Genomic DNA, 22,302 nt, shown 5'->3' on the forward strand with positions numbered 1-22,302 from the left:
AAAACGCATGTTGTAGGAGAGAGAAACAAATGTAGGTTGCAAGAGAGAGAGAGACGAAAAACGCAGGAAAAATCAGCAAGAGCAGTGAACTCGTTGAAATGAGCTTTGAACAGTGTGTGTTAGGTTGGAAATAGGCACTAGACTGTTGTAGACGGTAATGGCCAGCTTGGACCGTGATGTCCTCCGCTGGGGTGTGGCCAGCAAGCTGAAATACCTGAAATCTGCAAGAAGGGGATTTAGACTAAATGGAGGGAAACATACTATTTATAGAAAGTTTGGGCCCTTCCAAGTGGGTTTGTTGAAGGACTTTTTTTTTAGAGGGCTTTGTAGTTTTGATAGATTTAACATTAAGTGTGCCATGAGGACATGTATTTTTGAAACCTCACTTAACATGTGGATTAATTCTTAATCACATGATTAAGTAAATGTTGCACATGTGAGGTGCAACTAGGGTTAAAGTAAATTTACAAGCTCGAGACCCGAAGAAATCACGGGATGTCAAAGGCAAAAGTTGCTATACGTTATGTCGCACACAAGTATTTTGTGGTATCTAGTGCCAGTTGTTGGCCTAGGTCATCCATTTGGCCATAAGTGTCAATTGGTGACACTAGAGAAGTGGGTTTAATGGTACCTAACGCCAATTTGATGGTCAAAGATGGTGCAGAGACACTCGGGAATGGAAGTTGCCTAGCCAATTTAATTATTGGCCAGCCAGATTATTTTTTAGAGCACCGAAATAATTATTAGATTAATTTTTAGTATTTAAAGACTAAAAATTAATATTTAATTATGAAAAATGATGAAAAAATCATTTAGGAAGACTGTCGCTTATCAAAAATACCCATGTAAGATTGAAAAACGTCTTTAGAGGTTGGAGAGAAGCATTTCTATAAATTCAGCCTGCAAGGGAGAGGGAGAGGAGGCTGTTGGTTTGATTTGCAGCCATTGGAGGACCTTCTAAGGCAGCCAGGGGCAAAAGAAGACCAATCAATAGCAGGAGGTAGCATCTACAGGCTGTTGAGGTAGGGCAGCAGTAGTAAATGACTGATTTTCTTTAGTTCTTTGCATCTACATGCTGTTATGGGAGGGCAGCAAGCTGCATGATTTTCAGTCATTCTTCGTCACAAAACTTTGAATTTTCTCTCTCTACAGCTTTCCCTCTCATCTCCCAGCCATTTCACAGCCTTGCTTCGAAGATCTTAGCATTTGGACCCTTGGAGGCTAAGAAATTACAAATTTCTTTGTTGTAAACCCTAATTTGTAGCAGAAATTAGGATTCAGGAGCAATATTGGGAAGCATGCCAGAAATTGGAAGCTCCAAGACTTGGATTCAACAAGGCTAAAGGTGAATTTCAGTTGAATTCAGGTGGAGGACTAGCCAGCCATTGAATTTGGGGCATTTTTCATCTTCATCAAAGCAGGTGAAGGCAAATTGATTGCTCGAATCAAGGGGCAAATTGGATTAAAGACTTGATGGTGATTCATCACAGCAAGGGGAGTTTGAATACCGAAAGGGATTGGGAGAATCCCTTTGTAAATCAACTTTTTCTTCAATAAAGCTAAAGAAATACCAAAAGGGGTGCCAATTTTGGGGCCAATCGGGTGTGCACTGTCCAAGATCAGTAGGTAAATTTGTATTTTCAGATTTGTATTTATTGTTTGCTGCTGTAATTAAATTGTAATCAGGGATTTACCACCCTATCCGAGGAAGAAGGTTGGTTACATGGTTTCGTTGCTGGGACACCACTCAATCCCTTGCTTTGGTGGGCCCGAGGCACCTGATTGCAAGCCAAAGCTTTGTGCTAGTGTTGATTTTTACTCTCAGTTGAGAAATTACAGTAATATGTCTTCATACAACGAGATGGACTCAAGCAGTGTGATGATGCCTCTTAGTATGAACGTTCACATGGGAATGAAGGAAATGCAATGTTTGACCTTGGACAAGGCTCAGACCATGGACAACAAGCTGAAAATGTTGCTGTTGGGCAAAATGCACGGCCTTCAAGGCATAAGGAGGCCAATGACTAGCAAAGTGAAGAGGAATTTGATGACCAGTTCAAGAATCTGATGAGGACAACAATAAATCTCTTTGCTGAATTGTCAAAGGATCCTCAATTTACCCGATTTTTGAATGCTCCAAAGAAGGATAGCAAAGGCAAGAAGAAGAAGATGTCCTCTACACCTTCGGCAAAACCCTATGTATGGCAGCATTGGCTTGATGCCTGGGGCACGAAGTAGCATGTTTGGTATTGCATCTGCCCCCCCCGAATGCTTATGGGGCTCAAGGAATGAATGTTGGTCATGCAAATGCACCCTTTTTGCAGCAGCCGGTGTATGACAACTTGACACCCAAAGGGATAACAAGAGACTATGATGAGGGTGGAAAAGGAGTGAAGTTTGAGTCCTTCAGCGGTGTACAAGATAGGTTGAAAGCTCTAACTTTCATTCAGTAGTTTGATGCAGCCTATTTAGGGGGAAACTTCACAAAGTCCTCAAAGATTCGAAAGGCAGCCACTTTCTTGAAAGTGAATGCATTACAGTGGTGGTTCACTCTTTTGATGCAAGGTAGAACACTGTCAACGTGGATATAATTCAAGCAAATGTTTGCATCGAATTGGTTGACAAGTATCTTTGAGGTGGACATCATGACAGCTTGGAATAAGTTGGATGCTAAGGAATGTAAGAATTTCAAGTAATATAATAAGAAGTTTTGGATGCATTGCTGCCTATTACTTCTTATCGCCCCGTACCCCTTCATGAGCAAGTGGAAAAATATGTTTGTGGGCTGCCCAAAGGAATCAGGGATTTTTGTATTAAATCCACCGTGTCTAGCATGTCTCAGCTTATAGAGACTGCTGCTACAACCGATGCTTTGCTGCGTGGGAAGGATTTGGGCTTCCTAGAGAGTGGGGCGAAGCCGAATAAAAAGTTGTTTAAGACTGAGAAAAGGGGCAGATCTGAATATTAGCCTGAAAAGAGGACAAAACAACAAAGAAAGGGCTCGAAAACATTGGCACAACGTAGGGAATTGATGGCTGTAAATAAATGTTTTATTTGTAAACAAGAGGGTCACATTGCGAGGGACTATCCCAATAGGCAGCAAGCTGAAAAATCAAAAAATTAGGGAGATTCTAAAGGAAAGAAGCCTAAAACATCAGTGGGATTGGTGCTCGATGTTGTTAGTGATCAGTCCAATGATGATGCTACTGAGTTGTGCAGAGCATGGGACAAAATTAGGGAACAACATGCATTGATTTTCTTTGATAATGGTGCATGAGCCAACTTCATCTCTGTTGACATGGCCGCTCGTCTAGGCATCAAAGAGGATGAGATGGGATCCATGGGGAAAGTTGGAATGGCATGTAAAGGCCATGTAGAGCCTGTTACACCGCTCATTGGAAAGCTTCGGTTTCACATACAAGGATATGTGGACAGTGAAGAGTTCTTCATTGTTCCACTTGAGGGTTGTGATGTATTGCTTGGTATGCCGTGGTGTCACCGTATGCATGTAGTGATTGATTCTTGTGCCAAAAAAGATCACTATTCAGCATAAGGAAAAGGTACTCACACTTGATGTAAAGTTGAAAGATGAATCTGTGCCTATTGTATCTACAACTACCATTTCTAAAGTAATGAAAAATCATCTTTCAGTGTACTTGGTTTTTACTAAGGATAAAGATAATAGTGAGACTGTTGGGAACATATCTAAGCTAGAGAAGGATCGCATGTCATTTCTGAAAATGTATGCTGATTGCTTCTCTCAATCACTTCCAGGGCAGCTACCGTCTGAAAGGCCAGAAGATCATGGCATGGATCTTATCCTTGGAAGTAGCCCACCTAATAAGCCACCTTACAGAGTTAGTGCAGCCCAATAGGAGGAGATTATGACTTAGGTAAATGAGCTGTTAGAAAAAGGGCCGATTCAGCCCAACTCATCTCCTTTTTGTTCTCCAGTGCTTTTGGTGCAAAAAAAGGATGGTTCATGGCGTATGTGCATTGATTATCGTGCTTTGAACAAGATCACAATAAAGAATTACTTTTCGATTCCTCGGATCGATGATGTTATGGATAGATTGTAAGGGGCAACCATATTTAGCCGTATAGATTTGAAAAGTGGATATCATCAGATACACATTAGACCAGAAGATGTACCTAAGACAGCTTTTAGGACGTCTTTTGGATTGTATGAGTTTCTTATTATGCCTTTTGAACTTACAAATGCTCCTACTACTTTTAATCGGATGATGGATAGTATCTTCAGGCCACATAGAGGATTTGTGGACACTTTCTTTGATGATATGATTGTCTATTCAAAGAATGAAGCAGAGCATAGAAAACACTTGGATATGGTATTCAATGAACTGTGTGACCATAGGTTGGTTATTAATGATAAAAAAAGTGAAAATTTCTTGTATGAAATCCACTTTTTGGGGCATATTGTATCGGTTGATGGTATTCTCATGGACCCTACAAAGGTTAAAGCAATACGATTATGGCCATCTTTGAGGAATGTGCATGAGATCCGTAGCTTCTTGGGTTTATGTTCTTACTACAGGAAGTATGTATGCGGGTTTACTGAAATTGCATCTCCATTGCATGCCTTGCAGAAGAAGGATGTGCAATTTAGATGGATAGCAGTGGAAATTTCAGCATTTGAAAAGTTGAAGGAAAAGATGACTTCAGATCTTGTGCTTGTGTTGCCCAATCTAAGGAAGTTAGTAGTTCAATGTGATGCATGTGGTAACAACATTGGGGCTGTTTTTATGGAGGACGGTCGAGTTGTGGCTTATGAGAGTCAAATTCTCCATGATGCAAAAAAGAATTTGCAAGTCTATGAAAAAGAGCTCTTGGTTGTAATTCATGCACTGTCTACGTGGAAACATTATTTGTTGGGGGCTGATTTTACAGTGCAGACAGACAATCAAACTTTGAGGTACTTTCTGACGCAAACAAAGTTGTTAAAGAAGCATATGAGATGGGCAAATTTTCTCTCTATGTTTCATTTTCAGCTTGTATATATTGATGGTAAAAAGAATGTTGTGACTGATGCATTGTCATGTAAGTCACAAATTTGAGCTGTCAGCATGGTTTATCACACTGAGTTGGATGCCATGAAAGAGCAATATGTTGCTGATTTGAACTTTGCTAATGTTTATGATCAGCTTTGCAATGGCCAAAGGCATGAACACTTTGTGCTAAGAGATGGATTTTTGATGATGCATGGACAACTATGTGTCACAAAGCAGTTAAGGCCTAGAGTTATCACTGAAAGTCATGTTCCTTCGTATGCAGGACACAGAGGTATTGATGCCACGGTCAAGGAAGTGGAGAATTTCTTTTATTGGCCAGCTTTGAGGCATGATGTAGAACAGTTTGTTAAGACATGCATCGTATGTCAGAAGATAAAGTATGATAGGCAAAAAATGCAAGGTTTATTGCAGCCCTTGCCTATTCCAGATGCCTTGGCAAAGCATTGTAATGGACTTTATTTTTGAGCTTCCTAAGACACCTATAGGGAATGATGGGATATGGACTATCATTTGCAGGTTTAGCAAACAAGCTCATTTCATTTCGGTGAGGAAGAAAATAAAGACTGATCATACGGCACGATTGTTTTTACAGCACATCTTTAAATATCATGGTATGTCAGAGTCAATCATTAGTGTCGAGACCCCCCGGATGACCCGTTTATTTTGGAAGGGCTTGTTTGAGAATATGGGTACCATGCTGAAATTCTCGTCATCCTTCCATCCGCAGACAGATGGTCAGTCTGAGGAAGCAAATTCCACAGTGTTAGATCTTTTGAGGTGCTTGTTTCAGACCACAAGACACACTGGGAGCAATATTTGCCCTTGGTTGAGTTTGCTTACAACAACACAGTGCATAGTTCTATGGACCAAGCTCCATTTGAGGTGGTTGAAGGTGGTAAGAAGGTACCACCTGTTTTGCAAACTAAGGATAAGATCTTTGAGGTTGATCGTTATGTGGAAAACTTGGATGTAGCCTATGCAAAGATGAAATATGCACTTCAGAGATTGCAAGAAAAGCAAAAGAGGGCAGCTAATTGACACAGACGTGCTTTGCAGTTTGCAGAGGGTGATTATGTATTGCTGCGCTTTGAAAAGGCAAGGCTGAAAAAGATGAAAGGAAGAGAAAGATTGTATCTGAAGTTGAGTCTGAGATACTATGGGCCCTTCTAGGTGTTGGAGAAGATTAGCAATGTGGCATATCGGCTGAAATTACCCCCACATTGGTGGATACACAATGCCTATCATGTCAGTTTGTTGAGGCCTTTTCATGGTGATGTGTGAGAGGATATGTTTGCTAAAATTTAGCTTGAGGTTGAGGAGCTAGATGAGATTTTGGTACCTTAGTAGATTTTGGCACATAAGGAAAGAAAGGTCAAAGGTAAAGTTTCCAAGAGATACTTGGTGAAATTTCAGAATTATTCACCAATGGATGCCAAATGGATGGAAGAGGATGACTTGGCAGGCCATCCTTAGTTGTTGCAGCTTTACCTAGATGCCTTTCAGTTAGAGCCGACTTTAGTTTGGGCTCCGTCAGGTTCAGCAGAGCAAGGGTCCAAAATGTTGCCTGATGCTCAAGGGGGAGGTAGCACTTCCCCTCCTCCAGTTATGGACAGCTCTCGTATGTAGTGGATCTCGGATGTATTTAGCATGCATTCAAGGTACTGCACTGATAGTATGTTTGCCATGAGATCACTACTTAGTGTACTAGTCACTCTGAGATGTATGCAGATGAGTATGAGTTTCATGTGGGCACTGGAACTATGCTTTTGCATTGGCTTATGATCAATTTAGCACGAATTTTGCCTCAATTTTGAGACAAATATTTTGATCAGTTTCAGCTTAGCTTTTGATCAGCTTGAAAACCGTTTATGGTCACTTTTTGGATTAGTTGTGCATCAGTTTTTGCATTGATTGCTGGTCACTTTTTGCAATGAGTTTGTGCTTAGTTTGGGGTCACATTTGCAGTAGTTTGTGATTAGTTATCAGATCAGCAAGTGATCAGTTTATGATCAGATTATGCTCAATTTTCAATGGTTTACATCTAGTTCCATGGACAATAGCATATGTTATGATGCCATTGATGTTTTAGCAATGGTTTATGCTTGGTTTTTGCTATATTATGGTTTGGTTTTGCCAGATGAGTTGAGCTCATGAGAAATGGACATGTCATTTCATAATGTGGCAATGTTTTTGAGATTCTTTGTGAGTCTTATATTATGTTATGTTGGTTGGGCATATGGAATGGTTGAACAACAGTGCACATGTGAGGTGCAACTAGGGTTAAAGTAAATTTACGAGCCCAGGATCCGAAGAAATCATGTGATGTCAAAGGCAAAGTTTGCTATAAGTTATGCCCCATAGGTACTTGGTGGTATCTGGTGCCAGTTGTTGGCCTAGGTCATCCATTTGGCCATAAGTGTCAGTTGGTGACACTAGAGAAGTAGCGTTTAATGGTATCTAATGCAAAGATGACGTAGAGACACTCGGAAATGGAAGTTGCCTAGCCAATTTATTTATTGGCTAGTCAGGTTATTTTTTCAGGGCATCGAAATAATTATTAGATTAATTTTTAGTATTTAAAGATTGAAAATTAATATTTAATTATGAAAAATGCTGAAAAAACCATTTGGAAGGTTGCCATTTCTCAAAAATGCCCATGCAAGACTAAAAAACGTATTTAGAGGTTGGAGAGAAGCATTTCTATAAATTCAACGTGCAAGGGAGAGGGAGAGGAGGTTGCTGGTTTGATTTGCAGCCATTAGAGGACCTTCTAAGGCAGCCAGGGGCAAAAGAAGGCCAATCAACAGCAGGAGGCAGCATCTACAGGCTGTTAGAGGCAGGGCAGCAGTAGTAAATGACTGATTTTCTTTAGTTCTTTGCATCTACATGCTGTTGTGGCAGGGCAAGAGTTGCACTTGACTGATTTTCAGACATTCTTCGCGACAAAACTCTGAATTTTCTCTCTCTACAGCTTTCCCTCTCATCTCCTAGCCATTTCATAGCCTTTCTTCGAAGATCTTCACATTTGGACCCTTGGAGGTTGAGAAATTACAAATTTCTTTGTTGCAAACTCTAATTTACAGCAGAAATTAGAGTTTAGCAACAACCTTGGGAAGCATGCCAGAAATTGGAAGCTCCAAGACTTGGATTCAGCAAGGCTAAAGGTGAATTTCATCTGAATTCAGGTGGAGGACTAACCAACCATTGAATTTGGGGCATTTTCCATCTCCATCAAAGTGGGTGAAGGCTAATTGATTGCCCGAATCAAGGGGCAAATCGGATTAAAGACTTGTTGCTAATTCATCATAGCAAGGGGAGTTTGAATACTGAAAGGGATTGGGAGAATCCCATTTTAAATCAACTTTTTCTTCAATAAAGCTATAGAAATACCAAAAGGGGCGCCAATTTCGGGGCCAATCGGGTGTGGACTGTCCAAGATCTATAGATAAATTTGTATTTTCAGATTTGCATTTATTGTTTGCTTTTGTAATTAAGTTGTAATCAGGGATTTAACACCCTATCCTAGGAGGAAGGTTGGTTTCAAAGTGAGGGTTTCAAATTAGTTTTCGTCCTAATGAGTATCCGTGTTCCAAACGGGAGAGTGATAAGGAATGGTTAGGACCTAAGACCTTCACAAAAAAAGTAGACTATCCCTACCATTACCAGGTGTGGGTGAAAAAGAAAAATGGCTAGGATGTAGGTGATACAAATATAGTAAAGATGTGAAGCAAGCAAGCAAGCTAGGGAGAACTGCCTTGGAGTTTGCCATGTGCAATGCCACAAATATGGTGGATCCAGAGTCGACCACTCCAAAAGATAAAAAAGGGATAAATGCGCATAGATGCATGTTTACGTGAACAAAATGACAATGCATGGGGTAATGCAAAGGGAGCGCAAGATGTTATGTTCACGCAAAATGCAATGCAACGGTGCCACTTGGACAATGCCCTCGCAGGGGAATTGTTCACTTGTCCAAGTGTCCTTTTATAATCATGTCATCTTGATATTGCGGATGAAGTTACAAATGTCCATAAGTACAATACAAAAGAATAAATGAATAAATGAATGTATAAAAATTGTAATTATTATTACCGTTACTATCAAGACAAGTAGTTGCCTCTCAATTTGAAAGGGAAAGTAAGAGGGAAGCACCCTCTCCCCGTCAATCTGAAGAAATAGGGGAGGGTGTATCCAAGCCAATCCTAGGTAAAAGGTACTGAAGAACCAGTTGGTTGACCACTTTGGTCAAAATGTCTGCAAAGTGGTCTGATGAAGGCACAAACTCTAGGCGGATAGTGCCTAGCTCAACTTGCTCTTTGGAAAAGTGGAAGTGGACTCCCACATGCGACATTCGTGGTGCGATGATCAGATTGCCTGCAAGGGCAATGGCATTTTGGTTGTCGTAGTAGACAATGGTGGGAGAGTCACAAGGAAAGTGAAGTGCCGCCAGTAAGCTCCTCAGGTAGATGGCCTTGGTGGTGCTATCGAAGAGAGCCCTATACTCAGCCTCGACTATGGAAGCCGCCACCGTCTCTTGCTTACAATTGGACCAAGAAATGGGAGCCATATCCAAGGTGAAGAAGTAGCCGCCATGGGAACACCGGGTGTCAGGATTTGCCCAATTAGAATCAGTGTATCCCTGCTAACATAAACCAGAATCATAAGTGAGGCCATGAGAATAGGTACATTGTAAATAATGTAACACATGAAGACATGCAATCCAATGTGACATCCTAGGTATTGTGAAATATTGATTGAGAATGCTAACTGAGTAAGCTAAGTTTGGGCTGATATAAATTAACCAAAGAAATTTTCCTATTTTATCATCAGGTGTATATGTGTATGCACGACACCGGAAGACTCTGAAGTGAGATATGACATTTCGAGAGCCAAAGAATTGAGAGAGATAGAGAGGATCAAAGCTCAGCTGAGAGTGGAGTAGACAGTGTGGAGCGTGAAGCACGACACCCAATGCAATATCCTTAAACCTTAGGATTGTTAGAGGGTGTTCACACCCAAAGTGTGTGCAACACAATAAGTGCTTGAAAATGTATAAGTAAAGAGAATAAATATGGGGGGAGAAAACCTCTCGTACAGAGAGTAAAAAGTGCCCCAGTGTCCTATTGATCACTGACACTCCTTTGTGAGCGTAGGCGTGAGTGAAACCCAACAAACCCCCCCTAGAGTGAAGAGTGATTAAAATACAAGGGTCATCGTCCACCAAAGGAGATCAAATTTAAAGCATTGCGAAATGCTTTAAATTTTCACAAGGAAGAGCTTTGGTGAAGATGTCTGGCACATCACTGGTGGTAGGACAATAGACAAGGTTGATATCTCCTGCATGTAGCTTCTCTCCGACAAAGTGATAATGGATCTCAATGTGTTTCGTGTGTGCATGAAACACCGGGTTCCATGCCACTGCAATGGCACTCTGACTGTCAATGAATAAAGGAGTAGTCTTCGTGACAGATACATCCAAATCAGTTAGCAAGCGTCTAAGCCATACACATTCAACTGTGGTAGTGAAAGCTGCCTTGTATTCAGCTTCACATGACGATGTGGCAATAGTGGGCTGTTTCTTACTAAGCCAAGATATGCAAGATGAGCCAAGTAAGAAACAATTGCCACTAGTGGAGTGACGTGAATCATAATCACCAGCCCAATCAAAATCGCTGTAAGTGTGAGGTGGGAGGATCGAGGTGCAGCTGAGAGTGCAGTAGACAGTGTGAGAGTGAGAGAGATAGAGTGAAGCACGACACCCAAGAGAATAGACTGAAAGAGTGTCAAATGAAAGTACAAAGTACAACCCTTAAACCTTAGGGTTGTAGGGGGTGTTCACACCTGAACACGGTAAGTGCCCATAAATGTGTAATATAAGCACATAAGCACATACGAAAATAAGACTATAAGTCTGGGGGAAAAAACCTCTCCTACCGAGAGTAAAAAGTGCCCCAGTGTCCTATTGATCACTGACACTCCCATATGAGTGTAGGCGTAAGTGAGGCGTGAGTCAAATACCCAATAGTAAGCATGTAAGTGTAGTGGTCCCCCCTTGGCGTAAAGCAATCCAAGAGATCTAGTATCCTGGAAGTAACGGAAAACACGCTTGACAGCTTGCCAATGTGACATGCGTGGTTGATGCATATATTTGCTCAGGGCTGAAGCTGCAAACTATATGTCTGACCTATTATTGCATAGGTAGATAAGACATCCAACTGCTAGAGCATATGTGTGTATATCAAACAAATCACTGTCATCATGCAATGACAGCTTTAGTCCATGTTCCATTGGTGTACAGAGTGGCTTGCAATCCTGTGAGCCAAACCTCTCAAGGAGTTTACCAATGTATCTTGATTGTGATAAACCGATACCTTTAGCATCATGTATGAACTGAATGCCCAAGCAATAATGCAAAGATCCCAAGTCTGACATCTCAAAAGTTTCCTACAGATTTTGTTTAAATGCTGAGATCTGATCAGCATGTGTCCTTGTAAGCAAAAGGTCATCAACATATAGACAAATGATCAGCATGGATCCCCCTTCTTTACATACGTAAACGGTAGACTCTGATGAGCTGTTTATAAACCCTTGACTGAGTAAAAAGGCATCAGTTTTTGTGTACCAAGCTCTAGGAGCTTGTTTCAAGCCATATAAAGCCTTTTTCAGCTCGCAAACCAAGTGTTCGGATCCCTCAATTGCAAAACCAATGGGATGCTGTACATATATTTCTTCATGAAGTTCCCCATGTAAAAATGCAATCTTTATATCTAACTGATGCACAATCCATCCATAATGGGCAGCCAAAGCAACCATAGACCTGATGGTAGTTATGTGGGAGGTAGGAGCAAATGTCTCCTCATAGTCAATGCCTTTCTTCTGTGCATAGCCCTTGGCTACAAGCTTGGTTTTATATTTGTCAATGGATCCATCTGCATTCCTTTTCAGCTTGTAGACCCATTTTGTTCCAATGGCTTTCTTCCCAATTGGCAAAGACACCAAATCTCATGTTTGATTCTTAATGATGGAATCAAACTCAGCTTGCATTGCTGCCATCCAATGAACATTATGTTGTGCATCCTCAAAGCATTCAGGCTCCTCATCATCAATTGTATTTGCTACCATAATAAACTCCATGGTATGCACAATATCATCCATACGAGCTTGCCTTCTAGTACGACCAGCCATGGGAGCATCCAAATGACTATCTTTTATAGTCTATAAATACTATCCAGGCATTTGTCTTGCCTCCTGACTGTGTAGAAGCTCTTACTGAATTTCAGATTCAGTAGTTTGCTGAATATTCAGATCAGTCATTGGCTGAGTTTTTGCATTTTCCAATGGAGCAGCTTGCTGAACTTTAAGTTCACTTGCTGAAACTCCGGCTGAATCACCAAACGAAATGGGCAGTAGCCCTTCAAATACATCACTGGCGGCTTGATATGTGTCAAAAACAACAAGGGATAATTCTGATTTTTCATTGAAAAGACATCCTTACTGACAAATACCTTTTTAGAGATAGGATCATATAGTTTGTATTCTTTGCTCTCACTGTTGTATCCCACAAAAATGCATTTGACAGCTTGGGAATGTGTGCATATGCAAGACACCCAAAAGTACGAAAGTGCCCAACAGAAGGTTTTCGGCTGCTCCTAGCCTCAAAAGGCGTGATATTCTTTAATGCTTTGGTGGGGCATTTGTTCAAAACATGCCAAGCACACATAACCGCTTTTATCCAAAACCTGTGTGGCCAACTCTTTGCTTTCAGCATACATGTGGCCATCTCCATGTGACCGATTCTTTCTCTTTGCAACCCCATTTTGTTGTGGAGTATAAGCAATAGTGTACTGATGAACAATGCCATTTTGCTTCAAAAAAGAATTCAGCATATAGGATATATATTCTCCCCCTCGTTCAAAACGGAGAGCCTTCACCCTACAGCCAGATTGATTCTCAACAAGTGCTACAAAAGCCAAAAATGCATCATCCACTTCAAACTTTTTCCCTAAAGAATAGACCTAGTAGAAGCGAGTAAAGTCATCAATAAAAGTCACAAAATAGTAACATCCACCCAATGACTTTGTTTGCATAGGGCCACATACATCCAAGTGCACTAACTGTAACATGGCCGTGGCTTTAAAGCAGTATCATGGGGAAACGAAAACGGATGCATTTTCCCTAAAATACATTCATCGCATAAGTGCTCAGGAGGTCTCTCCACGAGAGGTAATCCATCTAGTATCTGGATACGTTATCCAACTTTTTTCTAAGTACCTTGGGAATGTGTGCATATGCAAGACACCCAAAAGTACGAAAGTGCCCAACAGAAGGTTTTCGGTTGCTTCTAGCCTCAAAAGGTGTGATATTCTTTAATGCTTTGGTGGGGCATTTGTTCAAAACATGGCAAGCACACATAACGGCTTTCATCCAAAACCTGTGTGGCAAGCTCTTTGCTTTCAGCATACATCTGGCCATATCCATGTGACCGATTCTTTCTCTTTGCAACCCCATTTTGTTGTGGAGTATAAGCAGTAGTGTACTGATGAACAATGCCATTTTACTTCAAAAAAGAATTCAGCATAGAGGATATATATTCTTCCCCTCGGTCCAAACAGAGAGTCTTCACCCTACAGCTAGATTGATTCTCAACAAGTGCTACAAAAGCCAAAAATGCATCATACACTTCTGACTTTTTCCCTAAGAATAGACCTAGTAGAAGCGAGTAAAGTCATCAATAAAAGTCACAAAATAGTAACATCCATCCAATGACTTTGTTTGCATAGGGCCGTATACATCCAAGTGCACTAATTGTAACATGGCCGTGGCTCTAAAAGCAACATCATGGGGAAACGAAAACCAATGTATTTTTCCAAAAATACATCCATCGCACAAGTGCTCAGGAGGTCTCTCCACGAGAGGTAATCCATCTAGTATCTGGATACGTTATCCAACTTTTTTCTAAGTACATTGGGAATGTGTGCATATGCAAGACACCCAAAAGTACGAAATTTCGGCTGCTTCTAGCCTCAAACTGCGTGATATTCTTTAATGATTTGGTGGGGCATTTGTTCGAAACATGGCAAGCACACATAACGGCTTTCATTCAAAACCTGTGTGGCAAGCTCTTTGCTTTTAGCATACATCTGGCCATCTCCATGTGACCGATTCTTCCTCTTTGCAACCCCATTTTGTTGTGGAGTATAAGCAGTAGTGTACTGATGAACAATGCCATTATGCTTCAAAAAAGAATTCAGCATAGAGGATATATATTCTCCTCCTCCGTCAAAACGGAGAGTCTTCACCCTACAGCCAGATTGATTCTCAACAAATGCTACAAAAGCCAAAAATGCATCATACACTTCTGACTTTTTCCCTAAAGAATAGACCTAGTAGAAGCGAGTAAAGTCATCAATAAAAGTCACAAAATAGTAACATTCACCCGATGACTTTGTTTGCATAGGGCCACATACATCCAAGTGCACTAACTGTAACCTGGCCGTGGCTCTAAAAGCAACATCACGGGGAAACGAAAACCGATGCATTTTTCCAAAAATACATCCATCGCACAAGTGCTCAGGAGGTCTCTCCACGAGAGGTAATCCATCTAGTATCTGGATACGTTATCCAACTTTTTTCTAAGTACCTTGGGAATGTGTGTATATGCAAGACACCCAAAAGTACAAAAGTGCCCAATAGAAGGTTTTCGGCTGCTTCTAGCCTCAAACTGCGTGATATTCTTTAATGATTTGGTGGGGCATTTGTTCAAAACATGGCAAGCACACATAACGGCTTTCATTCAAAACCTGTGTGGCAAGCTCTTTGCTTTTAGCATACATCTAGCCATCTCCATGTGACCGATTTTTCCTCTTTGCAACCCCATTTTGTTGTGGAGTATAAGCAGTAGTGTACTGATGAACAATGCCATTTTGCTTCAAAAAAGAATTCAGCATAGAGGATATATATTCTCCTCCTCGGTCAAAACGGAGAGTCTTCACCCTACAACCAGATTGATTCTCAACAAATGCTACAAAAGCCAAAAATGCATCATACACTTCTGACTTTTTCCCTAAAGAATAGACCTAGTAGAAGCGAGTAAAGTCATCAATAAAAGTCACAAAATAGTAACATTCACCCGATGACTTTGTTTGCATAGGGCCACATACATCCAAGTGCACTAACTGTAACTTGGCCGTGGCTCTAAAAGCAACATCACGGGGAAACGAAAACCGATGCATTTTTTCGAAAATACATCCATCGCACAAGTGCTCAGGAGGTCTCTCCACGAGAGGTAATCCATCTAGTATCTGGATACGTTATCCAACTTTTTTCTAAGTACCTTGGGAATGTGTGCATATGCAAGACACCCAAAAGTACGTAAGTGCCCAACAGAAGGTTTTTGACTGCTCCTAGCCTCAAAAGGCGTGATATTCTTTAATGCTTTGGTGGGGCATTTGTTCAAAACATAGCAAGCACACATAACGGCTTTCATCCAAAACTTGTGTGGCAAGCTCTTTGCTTTCAGCATACATTTGGCCATCTCCATGTGACCGATTCTTTCTCTTTGCAACCCCATTTTGTTGTGGAGTATAAGCAGTAGTGTACTGATGAACAATGCCATTTTGCTTCAAAAAAGAATTCAGCATAGAGGATATATATTCTCCCCCTCGGTCCAAACAGAGAGTCTTCACTTATAGCTAGATTGATTCTCAACGAGTGCTACAAAAGCCCAAATGGCAAAAATGCATCATACACTTCTGACTTTTTCCCTAAAGAATAGACCTAGTAGAAGCGAGTAAAGTCATCAATAAAAGTCACAAAATAGTAACATCCACCCGATGACTTTGTTTGCATAGGGCCACATACATCCAGGTGCACTAACTGTAACCTGGCCGTGGCTCTAAAAGTAAGATCACGGGGCAATGAAAACTGATGCATTTTCCCCAAAATACATCCATCGCACAAGTGCTTAGGAGGTCTCTCCACGAGAGGTAATCCATCTAGTATCTGGATACGTTATCCAACTTTATTCTAAGTACCTTGGGAATGTGTGCATATGCAAGACATCCAAAAGTACGAAAGTGCCCAACAGAAGGTTTTCGGCTGCTCCCAGTCTCAAAAGGCGTGATATTCTTTAATGCTTTGGTGGGGCATTTGTTCAAAACATGCCAAGCACACATAACGGCTTTCATCCAAAACTTATGTGGCAAGCTCTTTGCTTTCAGCATACATCTGGCCATCTCCATGTGACCGATTCTTTCTCTTTGCAACCCCATTTTGTTGTGGAGTATAAGCAGTAGTGTACTGATGAACAATGCCATTTTGCTTCAAAAAAGAATTCAGCATAGAGGATATATATTCTCCCGCTCGGTCCAAACGGAGAGTCTTCACCCTACAGGCAGATTGATTCTCAACAAGTGCTACAAAAGTAAAAAAATGCATCATACACTTCTGACTTTTTCCCTAAAGAATAGACCTAGTAGAAGTGAGTAAAGTCATCAATAAAAGTCACAAAATAGTAACATCCACCCGATGACTTTGTTTGCATAGGGCCACATACATCCAAGTGCACTAACTGTAACCTGGCCGTGGCTCTAAAAGCAACATCATGGGGCAACGAAAACCGATGCAATTTTTCCAAAATACATCCATCGCACAAGTGCTCAGGAGGTCTCTCCACGAGAGGTAATTCATTTAGTATCTGGATACGTTGTAAAAGCATGAAGCTACCATAGTTTACATGCCCCATGCAAATGCAAGAGTGCCATAACTCCGCCTATAACATAGTAGGAGTAAGAGTAGACGCTAAATATGCTAACTGATCATCTGAGAGAGCATTCGACTCATATAACCTATTACATAGAGTACCATTCAAGACCAAAGTTGTGTGTTCCTTATCTTGCACCATGGATCTGTCATCATCAAAGATGACCTGCAAACCACACTGTGCCAAAGAAGAAATAGATAACAAATTCTTCTTTATACCTAGCACAAACAAAGCATCGTGTAGGCAGAGAATAGAGCCATCAATGGTTGTGAGCACAATCTCCCCAGTACCTCTAACAGGGTACGATGCATTGTTGGCACACTGTACAAACTTGCCAACCGGGGCTGCACCAACAGAAGCAAACAAAGCTGTGCGGAGATGTGATATGCGTAGAAGCACCACTGTCAAAAAACCATGTGCCAGTATCCTTAGCAAAACTAAATGCTCTATCAGCCCAAGAAGAGTCATAACTACATGTATAAAAACAATAGTCCCTGTGTGCAACAAAAGGACACGGACTCAGTAGGAGTGGAAAGAGCATCAGAAACAGACATCCCTGACTCCTTCTCCTTGGCTATGCGCTTTCTACACGCAGTGATGTAGTGGCCTAGCTTCTTGCAATAATGGCATTTGCCTTTCTTGGCTTGTGTGCCCTCTTGTTTCCTATTACCCTGTGAAGTGCTTGAAGTCCGAAAGCTCTACAAAGCATTCTTTGCTTGGTTGCCCTTGCCCTTCTATCGTGCCATAAAAGCCTGCTTAAAGGCTATAACATCAACACCACTGTGTCTTCTTGTTTGCTCCTCCTCTAAGAGCAAAACTGACTAGTTGAAGAAAAGTGGTTGTGGGGCAATCCTCATGGTGAGGTTCAAGGCCATATGAAAGGCTAAGTACGAGGGCGGCAATAAATTCAATGTAGTAGATATCAGCTGTGCATCTGAGTAATACTCATTGACATTCATATGCTGCTCATGCAAGTCTTGAATTTTGTTTAGGTGATCCTGTATAGAATCACCCTCATCCATCTTCAGTGTCTCAAGCTCTTTCTTTAAGATAGAGATGCGGGTCTCATTCTTACCAGCAAATATTTGCTCCAAAGTCAGCTAGGCTTCTCGTGAAGAAGTTGTAGACTAAATGTGAGGGATAATAGACCGCTGAACTGCCAATGCAATCAACGACAAAGCCTGCGCATCACGTGCATCCCATGCCTTTTGAGCTGCTGATCTTTGGGGAAGTGGTTGAAGTGGAGCATGCTGAATAGGCCGAGTTGCCTGTTGTCCATGTCTTGCTGGAGGAGTAGCAGGAGCCTGTGCATCACTTGTATCCCATGCCTTTTGAGCTGCCGATCTTTGGGGAAGTGGTTGAAGTGGAGCATGCTGAACAAGCTGAGTTGCCTGTTGTGCACGTCTTGCTGGAGGAGTAGCAGGAGCCACAACTCCGGGCCTAACTTCTTCTCCGCTTATGTAGTCCCAAAGATTCTTCGCAATCAGCACATTCTTCATCATGAAGGACCAGAGTGAATAGTTGTTACCATCCAACCTATCCTCCTTGGATACATAGGTAAATATACATCACCTCCCTGATTTGCCATGATAAACAGTGCCAAAAAGAGCAAAAGAGCAATGTCCTAGCTGGACCAACCTGGAAATCTAAAAATTTCCAGAAATTACAGCAAATAGCTTGTTGCAATTAGCAAACTGAAGTACACTTTGTCAAAACTGTCTATAATGCACCAGTCCAAGGTGCATTCAATGCTCAGCAACAATGTAGAAGCAAAAGCCCCAAAATTTATTGCCCCAAAATGCTCAAAAACAGTCTATTTCAGACTGCAACTGCTTTGCATGTACCAATGTCTTCACAAAATCCGAAAGCCCCAAAATTCTTGACTTATTTGCTAATAAATTTTTGCATCAATTGTGTCCCAGACATGTATCCAGACTGTTGTGCTTGCCTGGGCAGAAGCCCCTTTTCCAGAGATGAATCTGGAATAAAAAAGTAATTTATACTTGAAAAAAATTTTGTACCTTGGATAGGAACCAATGGTGGGAGCAGCTGGTCTCAGTCGAGTTGAGTTGGTGGCGGACTAGCGGCGCTGGGCACAGGAGTGCAAGCAGCGGACACAAGGTGGTGCAGGCTGGCAGTGCTGGCCACAGGTAGATTGGAGGTGGCTGGAGGTGCAGGGCAGAGGCGGGCGATAGAGGGCCCAAGCAGGCGATGCTGGGGCACAGGGAGACGCAGGCGGGGTGAGGGACTGTGTGGCGCAGGTAGCAGGCAGCTTGGTGGAGGACTGGTGGCGCTGCTGGTGCTGTGGAGTCCTGGCTGGCGGTCCGGGCAGCATTCAGACTGGCTCCACCTGCAGGAAATGGACACTCAGCCTGATATCGTGCTGCCTGGCGAGGGAGACGAGCTTGTGGCTCTGCTGGAGATGGTGGAGCTGTTGACAACAGAGAAGCTGGAGACGATGGCTCTCGGATCAACTAAGCTGAGGTTGAGCTCTGATACCAAATTTGAGAGATGGAGAGGAGAGTGGAGTAGACAATGTGGAGAGTGAGGCATGACACCCAATGCAATAGACTGAAAAAGTGTAGAATGAAAGTACAAGGTACAACCCTTAAACCTTAGGGTTGTAAGAGGGTGTTCACACCCAAAGTGTGTGCAACACGATAAGTGCCCGAATATGTGTAACACAGGTACATAAAATAAAGAGAATAAATGTGGGGGAAAAAACCTATCGTACGGAGAGTAAAAAGTGCCCCAGTGTCCTACTGATCACCAACACTTCTCTGTGAGCGTAGGCATGAGTGAAACGCAACAGGAATGCCTTGTATGGGGTCTTCTGAGGAAGAGCCGTAGTTGGCACGGGTTAAGGATATACACCGCAGTGTTAGCAGCCTCAACCCAAAGGCGCTCAAGGAGCTCTGCTGGGAACAACATAGAGCATGCCATTTCTATGATTGTCCTGTTGCGATGCTGTACGACTCCATTTTGAGTGGTAGAGGTGAGCTAGTGAGAGATGCCATGTTGTTGTAGAAACTCGGAAAACTTGTGGGAGATGAACTCACCACTACTATCTTCTTATGCAACCAACACGACGACCTGTCTGGTTATGAATCAGTAGCACCCAAGTAGAGAAACGTGTGAAAGCATCGGACTTATGCTTGAGAAAGTACACCCAGATGTATCTCGAATGATCATCCACTATAAAAAAGAAGTATAGTGTGCTGTTTAAGGCAACAGTGAATGTGGGCCCACAAAGATCAATGTGAATCAATCTAAGAGACGCCTCAGCTTTATGTGTAGACTGTTGAGAAAATGGGATACGGTGCTGCTTCCTGAGCTGACATCCTCTACAAACATCTCGAGCTAGCTTTAGGCGAGGAAGGCTCTCAACCATCTCATGCCGAGACAACTCATAAAGAGAGTCATAGCCAAGATGCCCTAGGCGGAAATACCAAAGACGCTCATTCATAGGCTCTCGAGATGTGACTAATGCTTGGAAGCTATGGAACATGGAGCCCTCGATTGTCAGCTCGGTAAGAAAATGGGTCATATGATATGGGCCATTAGGTTGTGCTTCACTGTGAGCAATCACTAAGTCAGTCTGAGAGTCAAGGACCTTGACTGTGGTCGCTATAAAGAAAACTACTCACCCCAACCGACAATGCTACTGAGTAGATAACAAGTTTACCCCAAGTTGAGGGACACGGTATACATTGTCCAGTGAAGCCAGATTCAGACCCTTGTCAGTGTTAAGGCTTGGGTACAAAAGATGTCCTCTATAGGAGTCATGTGATGTGTAGCTCCATTGTCCACAATCCAAACAGGTGCTGATGTGCTCGACTCTAATGAATGGGCCTATGCGGTAACCTTGTCGGGAGGCAACTCACAGATGTGGACGAGACTTGCATCGGATGTCTCTACGGAGATACATGTGGGCCTCGGCAGGCCAGTCAAACAAGCCCTCTCGAGTTAAGAACGTTGTCGACTGAGATGACTGATCGTTGGTAGTGTGGGTTTGATCTTTCCATTGTCCCTTGCCATCACCTTGCCTCCCCTAATGGGGGTTGCTCGACCAAGGGGCGGGGGTGTGTGACTTGGGTTTTGGTGTTGTGCCTTTTGCGTTTGATCGATACTCCTCATCAAAATGACTAGTCTTTTGACAATGTTGACAATACCTATTCTTCTTAGGTACATTCTGCCACTTGGGTTTGAGTTAAGATTGGGAGTTTCCTTGTGATTCCCTTGTCTGATTCTGTTTTTGATTTTGATTTTGATTTTGATTTTGATTTTGATTTGAAGTTTGATTTTGTTTACTTTTCTTTGGCTGCCCCTTCTGAGGATGAGTAACAAGAGCCCCCTCTGAGGGATTATTTATATTAAACTGATCGAACAACCGTACATAACGAAATAGTTGACATTCAAATTCATAGAATGTGGGTAAATTGGGTAGAGAAACCACTTGTTGCACAAAATTGAAGTATTTAAGCGGTAGCTTGTTAAGAAACAATGTGACCTGATTGTCAAAGGACTTAGGAGTTCCTTTAGTGGAGAATTCGGCAAGGAGACACGGATACTCAGCCAACTTGACTTTCAAGTCATCCCAGTTAGAGATTTTGAAGTTCTGAAGCTCATGGTCAAGATTTATTTGACGGGTCCTATCTCGAGCCGCATAGTGGTTAGTCAAGTGTGCCCATTGCTTTGAAGCTAAGTCACAATGTTGAAGCTGAGAATGAAACTCAGGTAATAAGTCTTGTATCATCTCGACAATAGCGGAGGCATTCCTAGCCTTCCATGAGCGGATGACCTCGTATGGAACAAGTGCGGTAGTGGGTTGGGGTTCCAACCCCTGCACAAGATCCCATAGGTTCTGTGAGTCAAGGATATGTCTCATCAAGTTCGACCAAGTTGTAAAGTTTGACCCGTTAAAACGAGTCTTGTCATTTAATGCATGCTTGGTGGAAGATGAGGTAGAACCATGTGGTGTCGGGAATGTGGGGTAAGATGGATGTGGAGGATAAGATGGTGGTGGAGGTGTCGGGTAAAAAGGAGGAGGGGGAAGAGGTGGGTAGGCAGACATAAGTTGCGAGTGTCTAATTAGTGTCAATTGATGCGGAGGCACTGGAACATGAATGTTTTCATAAGATGCCAGTGGAGATGGAGGCACTGGGACACACAAGCCTTGTCCAAATGTTGGTTGGGACACAACGTAATGACTAGAGGGTCCACTAGGTAATGCCATGGACGCAAATTGTGGCACCAACTAGTCCACACTCGAGAGAGATAGGGGGAATACCCAGCTTGCATTGATCCCGAAAGTGTGTGAGGAAAAGATGGAACACCACGTGGCTAAGGAAGAGATAAGGTCCTAATGGTTGTGCCTAAGGTTGAAGGATCCCTCGTTTTGGTAAATGAAAACACATTTAATCCTACATGATGCGGTGCACTTAATGGAGGCTGAAAGGATGTAGCAACGGAGTAAGAGGGTGTGATGAGAGGGAGATTAAATGGATTTGT

The 22,302-nt window shown here is 42.2% G+C and overlaps 1 protein-coding gene across 1 annotated transcript in view; it reads left to right on the forward strand.

The window, feature by feature from the left end:
• Positions 1–22,302, forward strand: part of LAG13 (LAG1 longevity assurance-like protein) — a 54,128-nt gene that overhangs the window by 18,736 nt on the left and 13,090 nt on the right. The gene's annotated exons all lie outside the window — the stretch shown is intronic.

This window comes from Lygodium microphyllum, chromosome 2 (genome assembly GCF_053477565.2).
Source record: "Lygodium microphyllum isolate KBCC chromosome 2, Lygodium_microphyllum_v1.1.10, whole genome shotgun sequence".
Classification (NCBI taxonomy): domain Eukaryota; kingdom Viridiplantae; phylum Streptophyta; class Polypodiopsida; order Schizaeales; family Lygodiaceae; genus Lygodium; species Lygodium microphyllum.